The sequence below is a fragment of the Diceros bicornis genome, chromosome 8 (assembly GCF_020826845.1).
Source record: "Diceros bicornis minor isolate mBicDic1 chromosome 8, mDicBic1.mat.cur, whole genome shotgun sequence".
In the NCBI taxonomy this organism is placed as follows: domain Eukaryota; kingdom Metazoa; phylum Chordata; class Mammalia; order Perissodactyla; family Rhinocerotidae; genus Diceros; species Diceros bicornis.
This window is the reverse complement of record NC_080747.1, coordinates 44,636,956-44,659,952: the sequence shown is the minus strand read 5'-3', so window position 1 is coordinate 44,659,952 and position 22,997 is coordinate 44,636,956.

Genomic DNA, 22,997 nt, shown 5'->3' with positions numbered 1-22,997 from the left:
CCACATGGGGGCGAGTAAGGTCATTCTAGGTAGAGGAAGCCAGGCTGAACCTGAATCTGGTAGCTTTGGTTGAGCCCACCCCCACCCTTCCAAGTGCCTGTGTGTGGTGCCTGCCGGTGGCAACTGTTCCTCATCCTGTAGCACCCCGGGGTGAACTCAGAGGCACCCCTGCAGGGGTATCCACAGACTGAAGGCAAAGAGAGAGTTCGGTTTCAACAGCAGGAAACTCCTGAATTTTAAACTCTGCTTTTCACAAAAGTTATTTCATTGTCGTCATAATTACCAAATTTAAATTACCTCTATTTTCGGGTCTCAGGATGCCATAAAGAGAGAAAGGAGAGATTTTCACGGTGCGAAATGAGAAATGATGAGGGGAAGAGGGCGGCCTGTGGAGCAGACATAAAGAGGAAAAATGTTTCCGGAATCAGCTGCGGCTGAGGTGTCTGAAAAAGGAGAAACAGGCACCAGGTGAGTGGACAGGGAAAATGGGAAAGCGGGGAGTTTGGACCACGAGCCTAGAATCAGATCAGAGGTAAAGCCGGAATGAAGTTCTAGGAAGGAATTTTCCAATGGTGGTCATTTAAAATGAAGACTGAAATGAATATAGAAAGTGAAATCATGTTGCTTTGCGTACCTGTGGGTAGTGTTTGCAAGGGGGGACTTAAACGCTCAGAATTCTAGATTTTTCTGTGTCTTTAAAAAAGCAATAATAAAGCAAAAACAGGAGTACTCGGAGAAATGACAATGTTAATCAACAATAGACTTGCCACCTCCCGGGGTAGATGTGATATTGTGATTTATAATAAGAAGTATGGGGCGGGCCCCATGGCTTAACGGTTGGGTGCACACCCTCCGCTGCTGGCGGCCGGGGTTCGGATCCCGGGCACGCACCGACGCACCGTTTCTCCGGTCATGCTGAGGCCACATCCCACATACAGCAACTAGAAGGATGTGCAACTATGACGTACAACTATCCACTGGGGCTTTGGGGGGAAAAAAAAAAGAATAGAATAAAATTACCCTTTAAAATAAAAAGTATGTATTTTGTCTTCTTCCCATTTCTGGCACAGATCTCCTAAAATCCTTGGAATTTCTTAAGTGAGGAGAGTGATAAATGTGTCTTTTGTTATGTTAATGAGGTGACTTTTGGAAAGCCCCTAGATCACCTAAGGATGGGGACTAGTCACCAGAGGAGCCAACCATATAATAAGAGGGTTGAAACTTCCAGTGCGACCCCCCTGACCTCCGGGGAGGGGAGAAGGGCTGGAGGTCAATCAATCACCCGTGGCCAATGATGTAATCAATCGTGCCTATGTAATGAAACCTCCATACAAACCCAAAAGGCCAAGGTTCGGAGAGCTGCCGGGGTAGCGAACACATGGGGATGCTGGGAGAGTGGCGTGCCTGCAGGGCATGGAAGCTCCGAGCCATTTCCCCATACCTTGCCGTATGCATCCCTTCCATCTGGCTGTTCCTGAGGTACATCCTTTTATAATAAACTGATGATCTAGAAAGTAAAATGTTTCTCTGAGTTCTGTGAGCTGCTCTAGCAAAGTAATTGAACCCAAGGAGGAGGTTGTGGGAAGCTCTGATTTATAGCCCGTCTATCAGAAGTATAGGTGACAACCTGAGCTTGTGACTAGCATCTGAAGGGAAGAGGGGCAGTCTTATAGGACTGAACCCTTAACCTGTGGAATCTGATGCTATCTCTGTAGATAGTGTCAGAATTGAGATGAATTCTCCAACACACCCTGCTGTTGTCCGAGAATTGCTTAGTATTGTGTGGGAAGTCCCCCACCCTGTCCTGCTCGCCCCCCGAGTGCCCCCTCCCCCGCCACACACACACACACACACACACACACACACACACAAGTACCGGAATTGGGTCCAGGAACCCAAAATAGTACATCTGTCAACAAAGGCTTGAAATCCCTGCCGCCTTTATTGTTCTTATATCAGCTAAGGGTGTGTGTGTGTGTGTGTTATGTGTACATTTCTCAATAATTTTTAAAGGCTTTATTTGTGCAGGTGTGGACTCCACTTTGGTTTCTCAATATACCATCCTTCTAATAATCTAAATATATGATCCTTCTAATATCCAGAAACATAAAGAGTGATTACTTTTTGGTAATTATGGAACTGTCATTTCTATAGCTAATAACTCTCTTTGATCAAGTACCTATTATGTGCATACACATTATATAATGTAATTTTCACAACAACCCTCTGAGCACGCATTATTCTCCCAGTTTGCAAATGAAGAAACTGAGCCTCTGGGATGTTAAATAAATTGCCCAAGGTTACTGCCATGGATTGAATGTTTGTGTCCCCTCAAAATTCATATGTGAAGCCCTAACCCCCAGTATGATGGCAGTAGGAGGTGAGGCCATTGGGAGGGAATTGGGTCACGAGGGTAGAGCCCCGATGAATGGGATTAGCACCTTACGAGAAGAGACATGAGAAAGCTGACGTCTCTCAGCCATACAAGGACACAGCAAGAAGGCGGCCGTCTGCAAGCTAGGAAGAAAGACCTCACCAGGAACCTAATCAGCTGGAACCTTGATCTTGGACTTCCCTGCCTCCAGAACTGTGAGAAATAAATGTCTGTTGCTTAAGCCCCCCAGTCTACAGTATTTTTTTATAGCAGCTCAAGCTGATTAAGATAGTAACACGTCTAGTAAGTAATGGAGCAAGAACTTGATACAAAGTCAGTGCTCTTTCTACTATGTAAGACCGCATCTCAGCACAACCTAGCTTGACCAACCTCAGTGTGGACATGACAATCACAACATCTCCTTATATTTGTGTGGCTTGTAGAGTTGACAAAGCACTTTCACATCCATCACTTAATTTAGAGTGTGTTGTAAAAAGTGTCATCTGGAATCTTTAGACCTCAAATCCTAGATCCTAATACACAGACACATCATTGCATATTATTTCTGACAGAAACAAACTTTAATAACATGCAGTGTTGCTGAGGATGCAGGGACATTGGCATTCTCTTATACCCTCACTGAATATGCCACATGGCATAAACTTTCTAAAGAACAATTTAGTAATAAAAGTTTTAAAAGTCCAAAATCTTTGACCCAGTTACTCTGCTTCTATTACTATATTTTAAGAAAAGAGTGAGAAATGCACAGAAAGATTAATAAAAAGAATACTCATTACAAGATAATATATAAGAGTAGAAACAGGGAAATAACCTAAAAGTCCAGAAAACCATTAAATGACTAAATAGATTACAAAATATATTTATAACAGAACACCATACATCCATTATATATCATGTTATCAGAGAATATGAAAGATATGTGGAATACTCCTAATACGGAGTTTTAGTGAAAAGTCACAAAATAGTATGTAATGTATAATTCCCAATTTTCTTTTAGAAATGTACCTACATATAAATATGATCAAACAAAGACTTACTGCTAACAATGGTTGCCTCTAGATGAGAGAGTTATAGATGATCTTTAATTTCCTTCACATTTTTCTAAATCGTCTATACTGAACATGTATGTTTTCCGATCAGAGAAAAAGAAAATAGAACGTAATTTTTAATTTAGAATATTTGTACAGGAAAGCCTCCCCATTAATCAATACTTTGCAAAAAGATCTCAAAACTCCCATTCACACCCACCCCCAGACTCAGATCCACATTGGAACTCAGGCCCCATCTGCATTATTATCACATTCTTGAAAATTTAAGTCTTTTTAAGGACTTCTAAAGCTTCTGTGATGTCTTCAAAGGTAGGAATTGCCCAACACAAAGTAACTGCTCAATAAGTGTTCATTAATTAGATAAATAAATCACCAGCCTTTTAGTCCCCAAGTCAGATTATCACCTTTATTTCTTAGCCCCTCCTGTGTTAATTAGATCAAGAGAAATATCATAGCAGCAATGCACAGCACTGCTGTGTTTCACTTCCTATTTTTCCAGGAGCACACCTTGATCCCTGCATCCTGTGAATCATCACATCCACATCTACCCTACTTATTCCCCCATGTCATTCGGCTAAGACATGATGGCCAGGTAAAAAAGCATGACCGAGCCCTTAGTGAACCTGGACAGACTCAGGAGGGAAACCACATGCCCCTTCTCTTGACCACCTGTGCCATCTCATCCTCAGTCTAACAATGAGTATGTGGGATCTGACCAAGTTTCTTGGCCAAGATCATCAGGCCTCTGTGCACCACATTTTACACAAAGTAGCAATTCAGAACCCCATCAGGATCACCAGGAAGCCATCCAGTCTAATGTATGTTCACAAAAGGCCAGGCCCTCGGAAGACAAAGGGGAATGCTTGCTGCCACATAGCTCTGCCAACCATTGGCCGTGTGGAGGACAGGACAATGGCAGGATGCCCAATAGCTGCTACTGGTGAGCTCATGTGAGAGAACCAAGAAAAGCATGGTCAGGCAAAGCCCACCAGCTTATATCACTATTGGAAATGCTCATACCCTCTGACTCACTAATTCTACTCCAAGAAATTTATGCTACAGAAACACTTGCACACGTGCACAAAATTATATGTAAAAGTATGTTGATCACAATAGTGTTTTAGCAAAGAATCAGAAAGAACACAGATGTCAAGTAATAGGAAACCGGACATAATATGAAATACTATCCAAGTAAAAAGACCAGCTAACCCTCATGTAGCACTCATATAACATATGTGCTAAGATCTATTCTAAGTATGTTACATGAGTTAACTCATTTAGTCCTCCAAGTAGCCTATGAAGGAGGTTACTGTTATTAACCCCACTTAACAAGTGAAGAAACTGGGGCACAGAGTAGTTAAGTCAGTTTCCCAGGATCATTCAGCTAATATGTGATGGATCCAGGATTCAGAAGGGAGATGGTACGGATCCAAATTTCACACTAGTGACAACACATCATATATAGTGCATCGCTTAACAATGGGGATGTGTTCTGAGAAATGCCTTGTTAGGCGATTTTGTCATTGTGTTTACATCATAGAGTGTACTTACACAAACCTAGATGGTATAGCCTACTACATACCTAGGCTATATGGTACTAATCTTATGGGACCACCATTGTACATGCCGTCTGTCACTAACCGAAACATCAGGATCCAAAGTCAGCTACATGGTCAGTCCAACACAAGACCACCAGCAAGAATGAGGTCAATTTTAATGTCCCAGGATAGAAAGATAAATACTATGTATTTTCAAGTGAAAAAACAAATTGCAGAACATTCTGCACATTCCCATTTTTACTTTTAAAAAATCTAGACAAAAATAAATGCATAGGCAAAATTACGTGAAGATGCTCACCAGATTGCTAACAGTGGGTATCTCTGGGAAAAGGGACTGGGAGGGGCGGTGGGGAGGCTGGGGAAACTGTCACAATCTATCTTAGACCTTCCATATTATTTGAATTTTATGAGCATGTATTCCTTCGGTAATTTTGAAAAGAGAAGAAAATTAATAAAGAAAAAAGAATCACCCAGGGAGATCCCATCAAGAAGCAGACTGTCTGTGTGAGGAAGGCCAATTTAGGGGATCCGCCCTCCAGTATAGGGGCTTCTTTCACAAAAAGGCAGAGTCATAAAGGGCACAACCTAAGTACATGGGTCCCAACCGAAGTGCTATTGGTCGTGTAGGCAACCGGTCATGGATCTCACTTCAGATCGAGCTCACCCAGCGGTTGCTTGGCATATAGGACAGTGTGCTTTAGTAGGAGGAGCTCTGGGCTTGGAGTCAGAAGGCCTGGGTTGGAATCCCAGCTCTACCTCCCACAAGCTATATAATCTTGGGCCACTCAGCTCTTGGTGCCTCAGTTTCATCTTCTGTGAAATGTAGATAACATCTTCTTCACAGTGTTGTTCTGAGATTGAATGAGAAGGTGTGCTGGCATCAAGCTCACTGTCTATCATTTCATAGCACACAATTGAGTCTGGTTGAAGTTGTCTACACTGGTCACAGACCTCAAACTAGAACCTAGACTCCTGATCCCTAATCCAATGTTCTTTCCATTAAGCCCCATTGTCCTCTTTGCCCGCGTCTTTTCTTGGATTGGAAGAGGCAAAATAAGACATGCTCAGCCCAGACCACATCCACATGGGGCCATGTTGCACATGCCCTTGGACTTGTGCTCCTTGGGACTCTAACTCATGTTTACCTTGAAGATTTTTCTTTTTTTTCTTTTTATTCTTTTTTTGTGTGTGTGAGGAATATCAGCCCTGAGCTAACATCTGCACCAATCCTCCTCTTTTTGCTGAGGAAGACCGGCCCTGGGCTAACATCTGTGCCTATCTTCCTCCACTTTATGTGGGACGCGGCCTCAGCATGGCCGGAGAAGCGGTGTGTTGGGGCACACCCAGGATCGAACCGGGGCCGCCAGCAGCGGAGCGCGCGCACTTAACCTCTACGCCGTGGGCCGGCCCTACCTTGAAGATTTTTCTTGAAAGGAGCTATAGTCACTGGGAACACTATTCCCAGGCTGAGGAATAAGTTTTAGAAAACTCAGTGATTAATAACATGCTCTACCAGGGCACCTCATGACCAAGATTTTTATGGTTGTCCTACTACGCCACGTGGCCTCATTGAGTGATATTCACCAAGTATCTTAATCTTTCTGTCTTATTTTCCTTATCTACAAAAAGGAGAATAAATAATCTCTGCCTCCTTTCTAACAAGGTTGTTGAGAGGATCAAATGGCATGATGGAGATAAACCTTTATGGTGGAGACTGCCAATTGTCTACCACTATCAATTCTCCCCCCTTTCTCTTGGCAATAACACCCCGAACTCTAATATACACTGCCCAGCCAGAAACTACAGCTCCTAGCCTTCACTGCAGCTAGATGTGGCCAAGCAACCAACGGCTTGCCAATGCAATACAAAGAGAAATTATATCTGCAATTTTCAGGCCATGCCTTTAAAAAAAGTTTGCCCTATTTTCCCCTTTCCTTCTTTCTGCAAATTGGAAGTTGACATGGTCGTGAGTTATCTTTGACCTTAGAGAATGGTAGATGAACAAAATAGAAGATGTCTGGGTCCTGTACAATCTCTTGAAGCAGAGCTGTCTACCACCCCAGGCCACCTACCGGCTCAGATGTCTATCGGAGAGAGAAATAATCCTTTTATTTTATCAAATCTACTGTTATTTTGTTCTCTGTCATAGCAACTAAACCAATATCCTACCTATTGCAACATCCTTTGAATGTATAAACATAATGAATGTTATGCCAAGACTTGATATTGTTCTTACTGTTAATTACATCTGTCATCTTGATTTGACAACCCGTGTTACACCATCTTACTCACAGGACCACAATTTCTGCTTTGGCAGGTCACAAAGGCTGCACAACGCCACATTCAGACGTCTTGCATTCGCATGTGAGAGTTGCTCCTAGCATCCCTCTGGCACAGTTCCTTCTGTTTCTATACCGAGACTCCCTGGTAGCTTTCTTTCTTAAAAACTGAACTTTTGGTTGAGCATTTGGAAGCTTGGCAAATACCAGGTCACAGCCCCTGTGATAATTAGCCTCACATGTGATGTTTTCCCCAACCTGACTTGGAGCAAGTAAAGAGACCATCACTTTACTTCTAAATAGCCTTCAACCAAGCAAACTAAACATTCAGTTGAAAAGGTTACTCGAGGGGTTTTTTGTTGTTTTTTTTTTTTTAAATGCACACACACAGAGATGTACCTGCCATATCTGCTTTGGGGAAAGAGTGGTGCAGTGAAACTAGGAGTCAATATAATCAAGGGTGTTTAATTCTCCCATCTCATTTCTCATCATACCACCTTGCACTCTATGACCAGCCATCCTGAAATACATGTAATTTCCAAATTGACATGCTGTCACATACCTTGGGACTTGTACACTTCACTATCCCTTCACGTTGACTTGTTAACTCCTATACATCCTCCCAGTCTCAGTTCGACACCCATCCTCCCACAAGCCTCTTCTGACCCTCCCAAGACTGGGTCAAGCAGCCTGTATCACTCTGACTGCTCTGTATTAGAATCACCTCTTTACTTGTCTGTATCTCCACCTGGATTATAAGCATCTATAAAGTAGTGACTGTGCCTTACCCATCTCTGTATTCCTGGCATCTAGTGTGGTATCTGACACAAAGTAGACACTCAATAAATATTGGCTGAATGAATGAAGGTATCATGCCCCACACAAACGCCCTAGTTCTTGCTCCACAGAGAACGAGAGTGCAGACCCTAACAAATAATGTAGCCCACTGATAGGACCATGCTATATCTCCCACAGTGCCCACACACTGTGCACTTTAGGTACCCGTAGTCTGGCTCCAGGCCTGGGAACAAAACCTTGCCCTGATGAACGTGATGCTCAGGATCAGAATCACTTGCCCAACTGGACTGAGTGACCTGGATCCACATCTGTCTGTTAGCATATTTAAAAAGGAATTTCTCCCTTTAAAACAAAGTGCATCCCACCTACTACTCCAGTAATGGTGCAGTAGTAGCGGCCTTAGAGATGTACTCTGACGTTGAAGCGTCATGCGGTAGTTCTTGATGACTGCATTGCAACTGGATGCTGGATGGTTAAGCATTTTTAACAAAGAACGGTTTCAGTGTGTGGTGGGTTTGCAAATGTGCTCCTTTAATGGCTATTCATATTAGCTCTGTGTTAAAAGGTCCCAGGTTATACCTCCCTCTAGTCTGGTGTTTATTTAGCGCTCAGTGTTAGAATGAGTAATAAACCCCTTAGCTTTGTGATAGATCGTTCTTTGAACATGAGACCCAACAGCACACTGCCCTTGAGTTCCTGCTAAGCAGAGAAGGTTCCCAGGGAGTAACTCCTCGGCCCCACAGGAGTCTGTGAAATGTGAAATTGGAGGTCATTGGCAGCATAAACAAATCCAAAAATAGCTCTTGTGAAAAATCTTCTGCTCTGCAGTGTAGAACCCATTTCTGCTGCGCTGGTTGAGACCCTGCATGGGTCCTGGCTCCCTCACTGAGACCAGCAGGAGGTGAGAGAGATGCGGATGTAGCTTTTGTGCAGCTGACTTGGAAACACCACATTTGGATACAAGTAATTCTTTGCAGGTTTTTTTTTTTTTTAAATGCCAGGGTATGTTTTTATACACCTCAGAGAGGACAGAAATAGATAAAATACTCTCGCCTTTGTTTTATTGATGGAGAAAGCAAAGCATAGAGAAGTTGACAGCCTGACCCATGTGGGAGGTTCTTCCTGGTAAGTCAGTAACAGGTAGGATTCTGGAGACTAGAACATGTCCTGACCGCTTGCTCATGGGCCTGACACAGTGCCCAGCACATAACTAATAGGCATACAATAAATGTTTATTGAATGAATGAATGAAATCAACTAAACGAATGTCTCTCAAACTTGAGTGACGTAAGGACCTATTTTAGAGAAATAAGTCTTTTGACCCCAGAGATTATCTACAAAATGCCAATTTAAATAATATAGTCTTAAGAACGTTTGTTCTTATTCTTTGAAAACGTCTCTCAGTAGCAAATTATCATTGCAAAATATAATTTCAACCTTTATAACTCATAAAAATATCTTTTTATTATTGAAAGAGAAACACAATTTTTAAAAGTTCTTATAGAATTCATAGACCTCAGGTAATACCAGCAAACCTCATCTGGAGACAGACTGGACTAGAATGTGAGCCCTCGATGGAGGGCTGGCCCGAGTGCTGTCCTTTATGATAACCTCAGCACCTTGACCCGGCAGCCTTTCTGCCACTATTTGAGAGTGATGATGGTGATAAGATCATGGCCAACCTCCACCCTAAGTGAGAAAGGACAACCGACAACACCAGCCCGTGAGCACCGCAGGAGAGCCCTGGAGAACGAAGGGTGAAGGCACTGCAGCTAAGCAGAGCTCAGCTCCAGCTGGGTGTTCAGAGAAGGTACACCAGGAGAGGTGGAATGTGAGCTGGACCTGGGAACACGAAGAGGACTTGGTGACCCAGAGAAGACGGAGGAGGACTTTGGCCATGAAGAAAGGGAAGTCTTTTCCTTTCCTGCTGATTTGCTGCCTGCTCTTAAATTGGATTTGCCAACCAAGACAGATTCTGAGGACATGCATCAGGAGTCTGCCCAAACCTCAAAGGACTGGATGGTTTGAGTGATGCCCACCCAGGCAGGACATACTAGAAAGATAATTAAAAATCTAAAGAAACTCATATTCCTCAATTTAAAAAGCATCCCAAAGAGCCGGAAGAAAATTATTATTTTCTACTACTTTCTGCCTCCTTTCTCCCTACTTCTGAGTATGAAAACGACTTTGTGCTACCAAGATCCTGTTCTCAAAATCTAAAGTTTGTCTTCTAAGCTCTGAAACTCCCTTGCTTTCTTCTGTATCTTAATCCATAGCCCCACAACCCTGCACAGTGTGTCCTTGAGGTCAACTATTGTGTCTTTTTGACGTTTATTCCTGTATCCTACTGCCAAATCACAGCCAGGCATTCAATAAATGTTTTCTAAAAGAATATTGTTTGGCCAAATAAATACCCAGAGTTCTTCTATTGCCCTATCTCTTCTCTCCCATGGAAATTTACTCCTAAGAAAGGAGTTGATTAATTCAGCCACATTAAGATCTAACTAACACCACTTGGTATGCTGCCCTTTCCAGTGGCATTTTGAATCACATGTAGGCAGGATTTTTGGTATATTCACAAACAGATTTGAGAGACAGTTGAAGGCTCAAGAGGAGGTGTTCTTTGTTTCTAAGCAAACAGGTATATCTTATTAAGACTGACTGTGAAGCCAGCTCTTATCAAAAAAATGAAGCGAGATTTTGGCATACTTAGAGAAGGACAATCAAGTTCGTCCTGTGATAACAGATAGCCCCAAAGAGCAGCCTTTAAAAAAAATAACTATAGTCTACAGCCCAGCAACACTAATTAAGATGAGATTTAACCAAAGACTATAAAATCTTAAATGGTAGATAATAAGGTCAAGCCAAGTTCCTATTTTCAGCTCAGAACAGATGACGAGACAGGAGGACATAAATGGAAATTAAAAGAAAAGGGATTCAGAACAGATCAGAAGGTTACCAAAAATAATCAATGGCTGAAATGACTTTCCAGACTCATTCACTTGTGCTGAAAATATTGGGTCATTGAAAAAGTAATGAGATGATATTCTTGGGAAATGGAATAGTTAAAATGAATGAGTCCAGATGGACTCGAAGACTTTCATCATCCTGAAGAGAAACACTTGCTGGGACACTCTCTCCTAAACCATGCTGAAATTTCCTTCTAGGGAGATAACTAGGTATAGGATCAGAGGACCTCACTTTTCACATTCTATGGGTGTTTACAGCTCCTTCAAAGTTATAATGGTATTTAATATCAAGGGGCTTTAATGAGTGGTGCCTCCTACAGGATCTTAACAAGAAAAATGAATAAGACAGCCACTTAAAGACATGGAGCCTTGGAGTTCATTCCCTGCCAGGCCCCCCTCCAACGATGAAATCTTCTCCATGTTCCCACAAGTCACACATCTTCCAATGCATAATTCCAGAGACAGGACAGTTCAGAGGCAGCCTAATCTACTATTGGGCAGCTCTAACCGTTAGACAGCTAGAATAGTTTCTTGCAGGGTGGAGTCTCCCTAGAGTTTCCCCATCGGAGCTACACCGCATGTGTCTACTTCTGCATCTATATGGTCACCCAACAAATATTTAAAGGCAGCACAAAGTGACTCTTTGCCTTCCTGATCACCATTGTTGGAAAGACTCTAAATGTTCAATCATGCACACACACACACACACACACACACACACATCCTAGAGTAGAGTGCCCCAAATTAAACATGTGTCCCCAGATGAAACCGGGTAGTGTGTCACCTACCTTCTTTGATCTAGAACACCTACTCTGTTAGTACAGCCAAATAACATTAGTAGTAGCTACTATTCATTACAATCCACCACATGCCAGATACTAGGCTAGCCACTTTGCGTACATTATTTCCGATCATAACCATGGCCAGTTTTAATATTCTCATTTAACAGATGAAAAAATTGAAACTCTGGGGCCCGGCCCCAGAGTGGTTAAGTTCACGTGCTCCACTTCGGCGGCCTGGGGTTCACAGGTTCGGATCCTGGGTGTGGACCTATGCCCCGCTTATCAAGCCATGCTGTGGCAGGTGTCCCACATATGAAAGTAGAGGAAGATGGGCATGGATGTTAGCCCAGGGCCAATCTTCCTCAGTAAAAAAAGAGGAGGATTGGCAATGGATGTTAGCTTCTGGCTAATCTTCCTCACCAAAAAAAAAAAAAAGAAAAAATTGAAACTCAGAGAGCAAACAACTTGCTCAAGTTCACAGAACTAGAAAATAGCTAAGCAGGGATTCAAATTCAGCTCTGTTTGACTCCAAAGCTGTCAGTCTTCCCAATATGCCATACTACATAATATTTTCTTAATGACTACCTCCCTTTCTTTCATTAAAATTGTAGTCAACTACAATCCCCGGACCCCTTTTGCCTTCACATATTTAGGAATTTGCAAGGAGTAAGTTACTTTGCAAGGTAGTGGCACTCATTGCAAGGCATGCTGGGAGAAAGGGGCTGGACCAGGCTGGGAGGGGTACAGGGCTGTATGGGCAGAGCTGTGGCCCCAGTATAGGCTCAACTGTCCAAATGCAAATCCAAGCAGACACGTAGCCAAGGCAGCCCATTTCCAGGAGTGTCAGAAAGACCTGTGTGGAGACTGGAGCAGGGACTCAGGTTCAGAGGTATAAAATATTGACTATGAGAATGTCAAGCTAACCCAAGGCCCTACATGGAATTCTGGCCCCAACAGGGCCTCAGAGAACAGTGTATAAAGCCATAAGGAGAATAAAGCAGGGCTTTGCCCACCTGACTTCAGGCCCCACAATCTGAAAAAGGATGAAAAACAGGAAAACTCTAAGTACCGAAGAAATCCGGACAGAGGGAGCTCGGCCCAGGCTTGCAGAACCTGGCCTCCGTGCAATAAAGGGTTCCTCTGCAGGCTCGGGGTGCTCACTCTCTGCACAGCCCAGAGAAAGGGCTGGCCCTTGACCAGCTCCTGGGAGATAAACTGTAAGCCCGTGGGATACCCTGCCTGAGAAGAGTATCCGTGTACACCTGGAGCCTGCACCACGACCCACAGTTTATGCCAAAAATATGATATATGGTAAATGCCTATTTTTGTTTGCCTGGGACCCTGGGCCAGACTATCAGTTTGACCTCTGGAGAGGCTGGAGACTGAGTAGCTAAGCTGGAGACTGAGTCATGGAGTGCCCACATGACTGACCCCTCATACAAACCCTGGACACCAAGGCTCAAGGGGGCAATGCTTTAGGGGTGTTATCAGGCATCATTGCTGGAGAAGTAGGTGGTGTCCACGCATCTCCACTGGGTGACGACAACTGGAAGCTTGTGCCTGGTTTCTCCTGGACTCCATTCTGTACACCTTCCTCCTTTGCTGGTTTTAACCTGTCTCCTTTCACTGTAATAAACCCTAACTGTGAGTATAACAGCTTTTCTGAGTTCTGTGAGTCCTTCTTGCAAATCGTCGAACCTAAAGGCAATCTTGAAGACCCCACACAGACCTCCCAAAGGCAGAATTTGTGAGGGGGTGGCTGTGACCAGTAGCCTTGTTGGAGGGCCTAGAACTCAGACATAGAATCCAACACAAAGACTAATTCCAAACCTCCCTCTTTGTGGCCATATGGGACTCTTACGTAACAAACCTACCGGCCTCTCACTGGTCCTAGGGGAAAGCCAGATCCGCCTGCAGAAAACAGGTTGTCATTTGGAATAACTGGGATGGATCTAACATGGGGGCAAAAATTCACACAGATATCCCCATCTGGTATTCATTCATATGACTGTTTTTCTTTGTTTGTTTGTTTGTTTGTTTGTTTTGTGAGGAAGATTAGCCCTGAGCTAACATCTGCCAACCCTCCACTTTTTGCTGAGGAAAACCAGCCCTGGGCTAACATCCGTGCCCATCTTCCTCTACTTTATATGGGACACCACCACAGCATGGCTTGACAAGCGGTGCATCGTGTGCACCCGGGATCCCAACCGGCAAACCCCGGGCCGCAGTAGCGGAGCACGCGCACTTAACCGCTTGCGCCACCGGGCCGGCCCGATCATATGACTGTTTTTTTTAATAAATTTATTGGCAGGACCTATGGTTCTAATTGTGAAAGTAATACCTATTCATTGTCAAAAATCTAGAAAACATAACAAAGTATATAAAAAAGAAAACTATCCATTGGAATCCCACCACCCAGAGGTAAGCACGGTTAATATTGTTATAGTTCTTTCCAGTCAATTTCTTTTTCATGAATATTCAGCAGTGTCCCTAATGAGACAGAACTTAAAAATTTTTTGTTAGCAAGAAAATCTGCAAGTTAAAAGTTGCCAGCCACTTTCATGTCTAACAAGTCATCTTGGGACATATTTGTGTTCTGGAACAATCACATGGGCAGTTTCTTTTAGTTTTGCAGATGGAAGGCAGAGGCACCCATCATCCAGAGGCAAGAATGTCAGTCACAGGATAATGTTTTTCTTGACAAAGGCTGTCCATCTCATCCTCTGGTACTAAACCAAATGTCACTGGTAAGTAGGTGAGCCAATCTGAGAGAGCCTGGAAGCTTCCTAGGAGGAAAGATATCAAGACCCCAACCATTTCTCCTTAGGTTCACTCGTTTTCAAACCTCTCTGATGAGTTCAGTTGGTCTTATACAGGAGCCTGGATTACTGAATCGTTAATGTTGAGGGGAAGGTATTTTGGGCACAGCACAAGGCCAAGACAGGAACCTTCTACTGCAGGAGCCACTGGGCACCAAGGCCATGGTTTGAGAAAAATCTGTGCGAGGGTTTCAGCTAAGAAGCTGAAATACCAAAAGCCCAGGCCATTGTTGGTACAGAGCAATAAGAAGAAATCTCCTCGTGCTGGCACCATGAGAACCATCCCCTGACCAGCTGTGACAGCACAGCCAGGGATGGCCCACGGCAGTGGTGGCCGCCTGCTTTCACCAGACACCAGTGCTGGGAGCAGCAGAAGCGGCCCACAGCGGACTGCTCAGATTCTCCAGAGCTCTCTCCACAGGCGCTTGGGAGTATCATTGATTCTTTAGTCTGAACAAACTGGCACAGACTGTCACAAGAAGGGGATCACCAGGAACAAGAAGGGAATTTTCATGCTGAGTGAGAAAGGGCCTCCACTCAGTTCACCGGAGACACGTGACCATATCTGATACCCAAGCTGACAAAGCAGGAGATTGAAACCACGGGAAACACAGACCCACCTAATGTGTAACAAAGGGGAATAAACTGCATAATGTAGATTCCCCACTTATCTTTATAGACTGAGCGTTTCCCAATAACATTATACATATTTGGAAACAAAATATTAATAGATAATAGCAATAGCTAACACTGACATAGTGCTTATGCAGCATTCGCTATGTGAGGTAGTGTATTAACGCTATAGTCTAGACAAGGAAACAGGCACAAAGAGGTTATGTAACTTGTCCAAATGACATGGCTAGTGAATGGAGAAGCTAGCATTTGAATCCAGTTTTGTATACACAGGATATTTAATCATTTTCCTACAGTTGGACATTTCATTTTTCACATTTTTTCACTATTATAAATATGCAATGATAAACACCCTTATACATGAATCTTGGAAAGTCAATTAAAATTTTTAACCTAAATGTAGAACTTCACATTTGTTGAACTTCATCACTTTTGATTTAGACCTGTGAGATTTTCTTGAATCTTGACTCTGAAATTCAAATTTTCCCCTTTCCTCCCAGCTTTGTGTCATTCAGATTTAACAGACCTGTTCTCCTTCAACAAATACTTTATCTAAAGCTTGACCTGGACAAGACGGGGCCCCATGGCTTGGTTCGTGTCTCTCACCAGCTCACCTCACACTTAGGCTCCTCAACCACACCTTGCTCTCTCAGGCCACAGGGCCTTGACACATTCCACTCCTCGCTTGAAACCCCCTCCCTCACCTGGTGAGCTCCCAACAGTCCTTCAAGCTGACGTCAGAGGCAGTTCTTTGTCATACACTCACAGAACCACATTCTTTTCCTTCCAGTGGGAAATTCATGCACTTGGTCACGAAATTATCTGATTTATAGCTGTCTCCCCCACTCAACAATAGATTCCATGACAGGAGGGCCCACACCTGCTTTCTCATCACGGCATCCCCAGCACCCAGTGTTGTACTTGGCCCAAAGTGCCATTCAGTGAATATTTGCTGAACAAATGAGTGAATGAGTGAATAAAAACAGCACGCGGTGGTGCAGCAGTAGAACCACCGGCCCCCTGTGCTGATGGTAGCACGCACGGATTCGCAGCCTTCCTTGAGGACAGTGCTCTAATCAGTTACAATTTATGATCTGCCCACAGTCTTATCTTAGCCCCAGGATATTGCTGGAGAGTTTGTCAGATACAGCGGAGATCAGGGCTGTGGCTGACCTCCTCCCTCCAGGCGTCCTCTACTCCGCCTCTAGCTGTCTTTCCAAAGGCAGCTCTGATTACAAGACTCCCCGATTAAAAACCTGCGGCTACACAGTGTCCTCAGGATGAAGTCCAAGCTCCTAATTGTGACATTCAAGATTATGTTCTGGCCCTCGTCTGCCTTTTCCCTGGCATCTGCTGCCGCTGACACCCCGCCCTCACACACACACACACACACACACACACACACACAATACAACAAGTCTTCCCACACACCATGTGCTCGTATATCTTTCAGCCTTTGCTATCTCTCCCTAGAATGCAAACCCCTCTACTCTGCCTGCCAAACTCCTACTCATCCTTCAAGGTCCAGTTCAAAAGTCACCTCTCCTTTGAAAGTCACCCTGTGTCCTTTCCACCCACATCAAAGGCGGAACTAATGACTCCTTCTCTTATATTCCTGTAGCATTTTGTACATAATTCTACTTTAGTATTTTCACTCTGTGTTATATTTAGGCATTTGTGTTCTCTGAAGAATTATGGGCTCCTTGAAGGCAAGGACCATATCTTATTCACCTCTATTTCCCCAGAAACCACCTCAGGTCCTGACATAAAATAGGCATTTGATAAATGCTTCATGTTGCTCTGTCTTTGGTATTATCCCATTCCACAAATCCAGTGATATTTTTCAAAAAACATTAGACTTTTGGAGCCATGGCTGACCAACCTGCTAAGATCAAGCAGTAGGTGGGATGTGACAATTCTCAGTAACAGAAGTGGTCATTCCACGTGGGGACCTTGAATCTCTCTGCTTCCCCCCTACCCCACCCCAACCACTAGCCTCCCCTGCTTCTGGAGTCCACTGGGGGCGCCAGCTAGATCCTGCTAGTCCTCTCTGCTGCCTGTCTTTTCTTTCTTTGCTTTTACTGCCCTCTGCTTCTTCATGAATTAGCTACAATTCCGGGATGGCTCAAAGTGAAGAGGCTACTGAAAGAATGTACAAAAACCTCCAGAAACCGAAGGAAAGAATGTACAAAAACCTCCAGAAACCAAGGGCAGAGAGTACTGTTGGGTTTCTTGAGAAACTGGAAATGGAAACATTCTGGGGCTATCTAACCCCCACCTCTTTCTTCCTCCTCCTACTCAGCTAGCTGCCTCAGTTTACTCATCTGTCACACACCCCTCAATCTACATGACTTTTCAGCTCAGCTCCTCCTATTTTAACTAGATCATTCCTTTCATTGTTCTAGTCCCAGAATCTCAAAATAAGACTCCGACTGTCCCATTGCCACCCCATTTTTGTAGCTTCAGCTCAGGTCTCCTACCAGGTCCAATCAGCCAGGGCTGGGAAGGGTGTTCGGATCATGTGATCATGTGCTGTTACCTCAACAGGTGGTGGAGGGACAAGGGATGGTTGGGCTCAGTGGCTGCATCTCCAGTTAGGCACTAGGTAAGGATGTTTTTCAATCTTGGAGAAGCCTTGACAGAAGCACCAGCTGGTTGGAGGTGAAGCATCCTTATTCAAAGCATCGCTGTACAGGAGATAAATACTGCCCCCCATCCTCAGCGTAAGAGCCCAGAGGCTACTTTCTAAGCATTATTTCCAAGCAGGTCCCGTGAGCCTGGCTAAATGAAGAAATGGGGCTGTAGCTCAAAAGAGAAATTTGGACTGGAGATAAAAACGTGGGCATCATCAGGATTTGTGACCAATAAATGCTGGCGGTAGTGGAGAAGGTGGTGGTGGGTTTTGGCTTTATGCACATAGACAGGTTCTCAGGGAGGGTGAAGAGAGTGAGAAGGAGACCAAAGACAGAATACTGGGACCACGGATATTCAAAGAGTTGGCAAAGGAAGAAAATTCCTTTAAAGAATAGAAAGGAACAGCCAGAGTGGTGGACGTCTCAAATCAGAATCCACCGAAGGTGGGATAGAGTTTGGAGAGAGGGAGAGGGTGCCAATTCTAGAGAGATCAAATGAGATAAGGACGAGCTTCAGGGAAGAGGAGGGGAGCTGGCGGAAGAGCTGTGACGGGGATTGAGGAAGTTGGCCTTTCAAAAGCTTGGGAGAGGGGGCAATGCCCTGAGAGATAGGGGTGGACAGTAGAGGGGAACTTAGTGTCACTGAGAATTTTTTCCCCAAGATGAGGTTTACTTGAAGATGTTTAAAGCTGGTGGGAAAGGTCCAATCTATTCAGAGAGGTTAAGAAACAGGCGAGAAGGGAGAGGACGGGTGGAATGAGATTTCTGAGGGTATGGGACCCAGAGCACGCCGTGAAGGATCCCACATAGTCGGGAAGGGGGAATGCCCCGCCACAGGCAGTTGCGGGTCCCAAGGTCATGCCTAGGACGCGGACCGCGCGGGACCACCGCGCCACCTTCCCGGGCCGGCTCCCGCGCAGCACGTGACGACGGTGCCCTCTAGTGGCGGTAGTCAGCATCGCAGGGCACGCGGAGCCCCTGCTCGCCGGGACCCTGAGCGGCGGGCGGACACCGGGGTCTTATGGATCAGGCTCACAGCACCAGAGGAGGGGGGAAAGAAACCATTTGGATGGGGGACGTTTATCAGCCTTCCCTGCACTCTCCTTGGTGAAGGCAGTAAAATATCAAATGAACTGGACCAATTAGCCAAAGCAACGGCTACACGCGGAGCCACAAAAACACCTGAGTCTGTGTCAGCCCCGTGCTGTGATTCAGAGCTGTTGTGACCCGCCAGGCACAGACCATCTGTAGACGGTGCGGCACAGCGGGCATCGGGGAGTCTGGAGGCGCTGCTACCTGCGCCTCGCGGCCAAGCACAGGGATAGAGGGAGGGCAAAAGTGGGGCTCGCGCGGGGAGAGGAGGCATCGGCTGCACAATGCTGCCATCTACCGGACAGACCCAGGAGTGCTCGGCCTGCTCAGCGCTGGCCCAGGTGCCGGCCGCTCCAACGCAGAGGGCGCGGCGTCCAGCTCAACAGTAGCGCCAGATCTGTTGTTAGCGGGCGCTTTTCAGGGTTAGCAGCACTGGGAATCACTGACTCAGACAGCAACTCAGAAAAAGATGCGGGTGTTCTGTGTTTGGGGGTTTTAAGTTTTCCATCTTATAACAATAACAAAGAAGCTTCTAGAAACAGAAACACTCCCATGCCAAACTAGATAAAATCTCCAATAAGTGTACAAAACAGCAGACCAGTCTCTGGGATCCGGAATGGTGTGGGTGGTGGCCTTAGGGTCCAAGGTCATTCTCATCCTTATAGATCTGTGAAGTGCACGGAAAGAAGGTTTGGGTGTGGTCTGTTAGCTTCTCCGGGCTCCGTGTCTTAATCTGTAACATAGCGATAAAGTTGGCCTCACAGGAGTGCTTTGAGGATCAGACATGCAGATCCCTGGAAAGAGCGTGGGAAGTATAAAGCTACAATCCATCCCTAGATGTGATCAAGTGGAATCTCTTGCTCCAAATCAGAGGTGACTAAGCAAGAGGTCCCACATCCACAGCTGTTGGTGTTGAGGGGAGAATTTGAGTATCTCCACTCCATTTTCCCAGGTACTGTCTTCAATAAAACCAGGCTTTCCCGAATGGTCCTCTCATACTCTCCCTAGGGATGTTGTAAGGAAGAATTAAATCGCTTTAACAAAAAGCTCACCTCTGTCCCTGGAGAACAATAACCAGAGAACCACGAGGGCATTTGTGTTTTGAAGTTGCATGTGTCAAGTCAAAATGTATGTCGGTCTGATTTTTAGCAGCTAAACAGAACAAATGCTGGACATTTTTGCAATGAGCATGATTTTCTCCATATGACATAAGAGAAAACTGAAGTTCATAGAGGTTAATTTGCCCGAGGTCACAAAGCAAGTAAGTGATGGGTTTAAAACTCACAAGTGGGAGAGGGAGAATCAATAAACTTTGCACAAAGCCAGCTTTGGGCACAGGCAGCATAAGGGACTGTCCATAACATCATTTCAGATGCAATATGAGGACTTCCCTGCCTGAAAAAAAGAATTTTTCGTGCCTGCTTCTAGAGAAAATGTTACCATTAGAGAATAATTCCTAGGCTTAAGACATTTTTGTTCCCTTTTTTGAAAAGCAAATTCTCCTGAGAATGGTAGTAACTTTAAGCTTTTTTAGTCATTTATACCTAAGTAAGAAAAAGTTTATTATATTCTTCCCCAGAAAGCAGCTTTTGATAAAGAGATGGATGGAAATCACGCAGAGGGTCTAAATGCTCACAGGCAAGAAAAAGAAACAAGATACAGAAAAGGAGGCAGGTTGCCCAAAATTGCCTATTTCAGTTTTACCTAGAGTTTTGGCTTTGATGATGGGATGTGTTTTTGATGCGAAAACATCACATACTGAAAAAGAACAAAGTTGGAAGACTCACATTTCCTGATTTCAAAACTTACTGCCGAGCCACAGTAATCATGGCATAAGTGTCGTACTGGCGCACAGATTGACATATAGATAAATGGAATAAAACTGAGAGTCAGAAATAAATCCTAACAGTTATGGTCAATTGATTTTTGACCAAGAAAATTCAATAGGGGGAAAATAGTCTTTTCACCAAATGGTGCTGGGAAAACTGGACCCTTTGCTCACACTATAAACAAAAATTAATCCGATATGGGTTATAGACCCAAACATCAGAGCAAAAACTGTAAAACCCTTAAAAGAAAATATAGAAGTAAATCTTTATGAACCCAGGGTAGGCAAAGCCTTCTTAGATATGACATCAAAAGCACAAGCAACAAAAGTAAAAATAGATAAATTGGACTTAAAATTAAAAATTTGTACTTCAAAGGACACGCTCAAGAAAGCGAAAAGCTACCCCACAGAATGGGAGAAAATATTTGCAAGTCAAATATCTGACAAGAAAATTGTGTCTACAATGTATAAAAACTCGTATAAGTCAATAATAAAAAGACAACTCAATTTAAAAATGGGCAAAGAACTTGAGTAGACATTTCTCCAAAGAAGGTATACAAACGGCCAATAAGCATATGAAAAGATCCTCAGCATAGTTTGCCATCAGGGAAATGCTAATCAAAGCCGCAATAAGATACCACGTCACACCCAGCCAGATGCGTGTGAAGAAGCCTCTAGATGATTCCAGCCCCCAGCCATTCAAGTCCTCACACTGGGGCCCCAGACGTGGTAGAGCAGACAGGTGAACCCTGCGTATTTCCAAATCTCTGACCCACAGGATCCATGCACGTGACAAAATGGCGGTTGTTTTACCCCCTAAGTTTGGGGTAGTGTGTTATGCTCTCATAGACAACCAGAACACCATTCTAACTTAAGTGTTCAGATTCTGTCCTGTCAACCTGACCAGCCTAGGACCAATGGACCAGAGAAGAACATAGGGGTCTCCCTGTGAAAATTAACCACCATATCAATAGAGACCATTACTTGAGTATCTGTTATATGCTAGTGGTGCACAGTGCTTTCTATACTTGATCTCTAACCCTCCTAATATATATAAGGAGAGAGAGACGTGGTGTGTGGTATGGGGCCCATTGTACAGACGAGGAAGCAGGGGTCAGGCAACTTTGAATGACTTACCCAGGGTCGCATAGACAGTACACAGCCAGGACTGACATCCAGCTAATCTGACCACACTCCCACCACATCCAAATCCTGCGTGCTTCCCCCACAATATAGCACCCAGCCACTCACCGCAGGCTCTCTGCCAGGAATGCAAGACTATTCCTAAAACTGCAAGCATGGCATTGAGGTATATGAAGAATGATGACATTTTTAGCTTCACTGTCACAACTACATGAAATGTGCAGAACACCAAGTGGCAGAGGTGTTCAAGGTGTGTATTTTCATTAACCTATCTTATCAAAAGACATTTAAATAATAAAAAGGAAATGAGGGGAACTGAAAAATAGAGATTTCATTTTTCTGGCCTCTCCCACCTGGAGTTGAGACTGGTCAAGGCACAGGGAGAGCCTTTCCATTCCAGGCCAGACCAAGAGTGTAGACCTGGCTGGGTCATTTCTTGCCCTGTGGTTGCAAGGAGTGGCCAAATTGTGGGAGATGATCCAGTGGTCCAGGACTCTTGGGGAAAAGGCCAGAGTCTAGGGTAACCCGGAGGATGTTAGAATAGACTCAGCCCCTAGATATTTCCATATCAACTCATCACACATCACACTCCCAAGTAGTTGTATAATTATTCAGTATGCAAATTGTTTAATGTCTGTATTAGTCAGAGTTCTCCAGAGCAACAGAACCCACAGGATATATATATATATAAAAATATATATAAGGAGAGAGAAAGGGGTAAAGAGATTTATTATCAGGAATCTGGCTCATGTGACTACGGATGCTGAAAAATCCCAAGATCTGTAGTTGGCAAGCTGGAGACCCAAGACAGCTAATTGTGTAAGTTCCAGTGCAAGTCCAAAGGCAGGAAAACACCAATGTCCAGCTCAAGGGGTCAGGCTGCTGAAGTTTCCTCTCACTCAGATTTTTGTTCTATTCAGACCTTCAACTAATTGGATGTGGCCCACCCACATTAAAGAGAGCAATCTGCTTTACTCAGCCTAGTGATTCAAATGTTAATCTCATCCCAAAACACCCT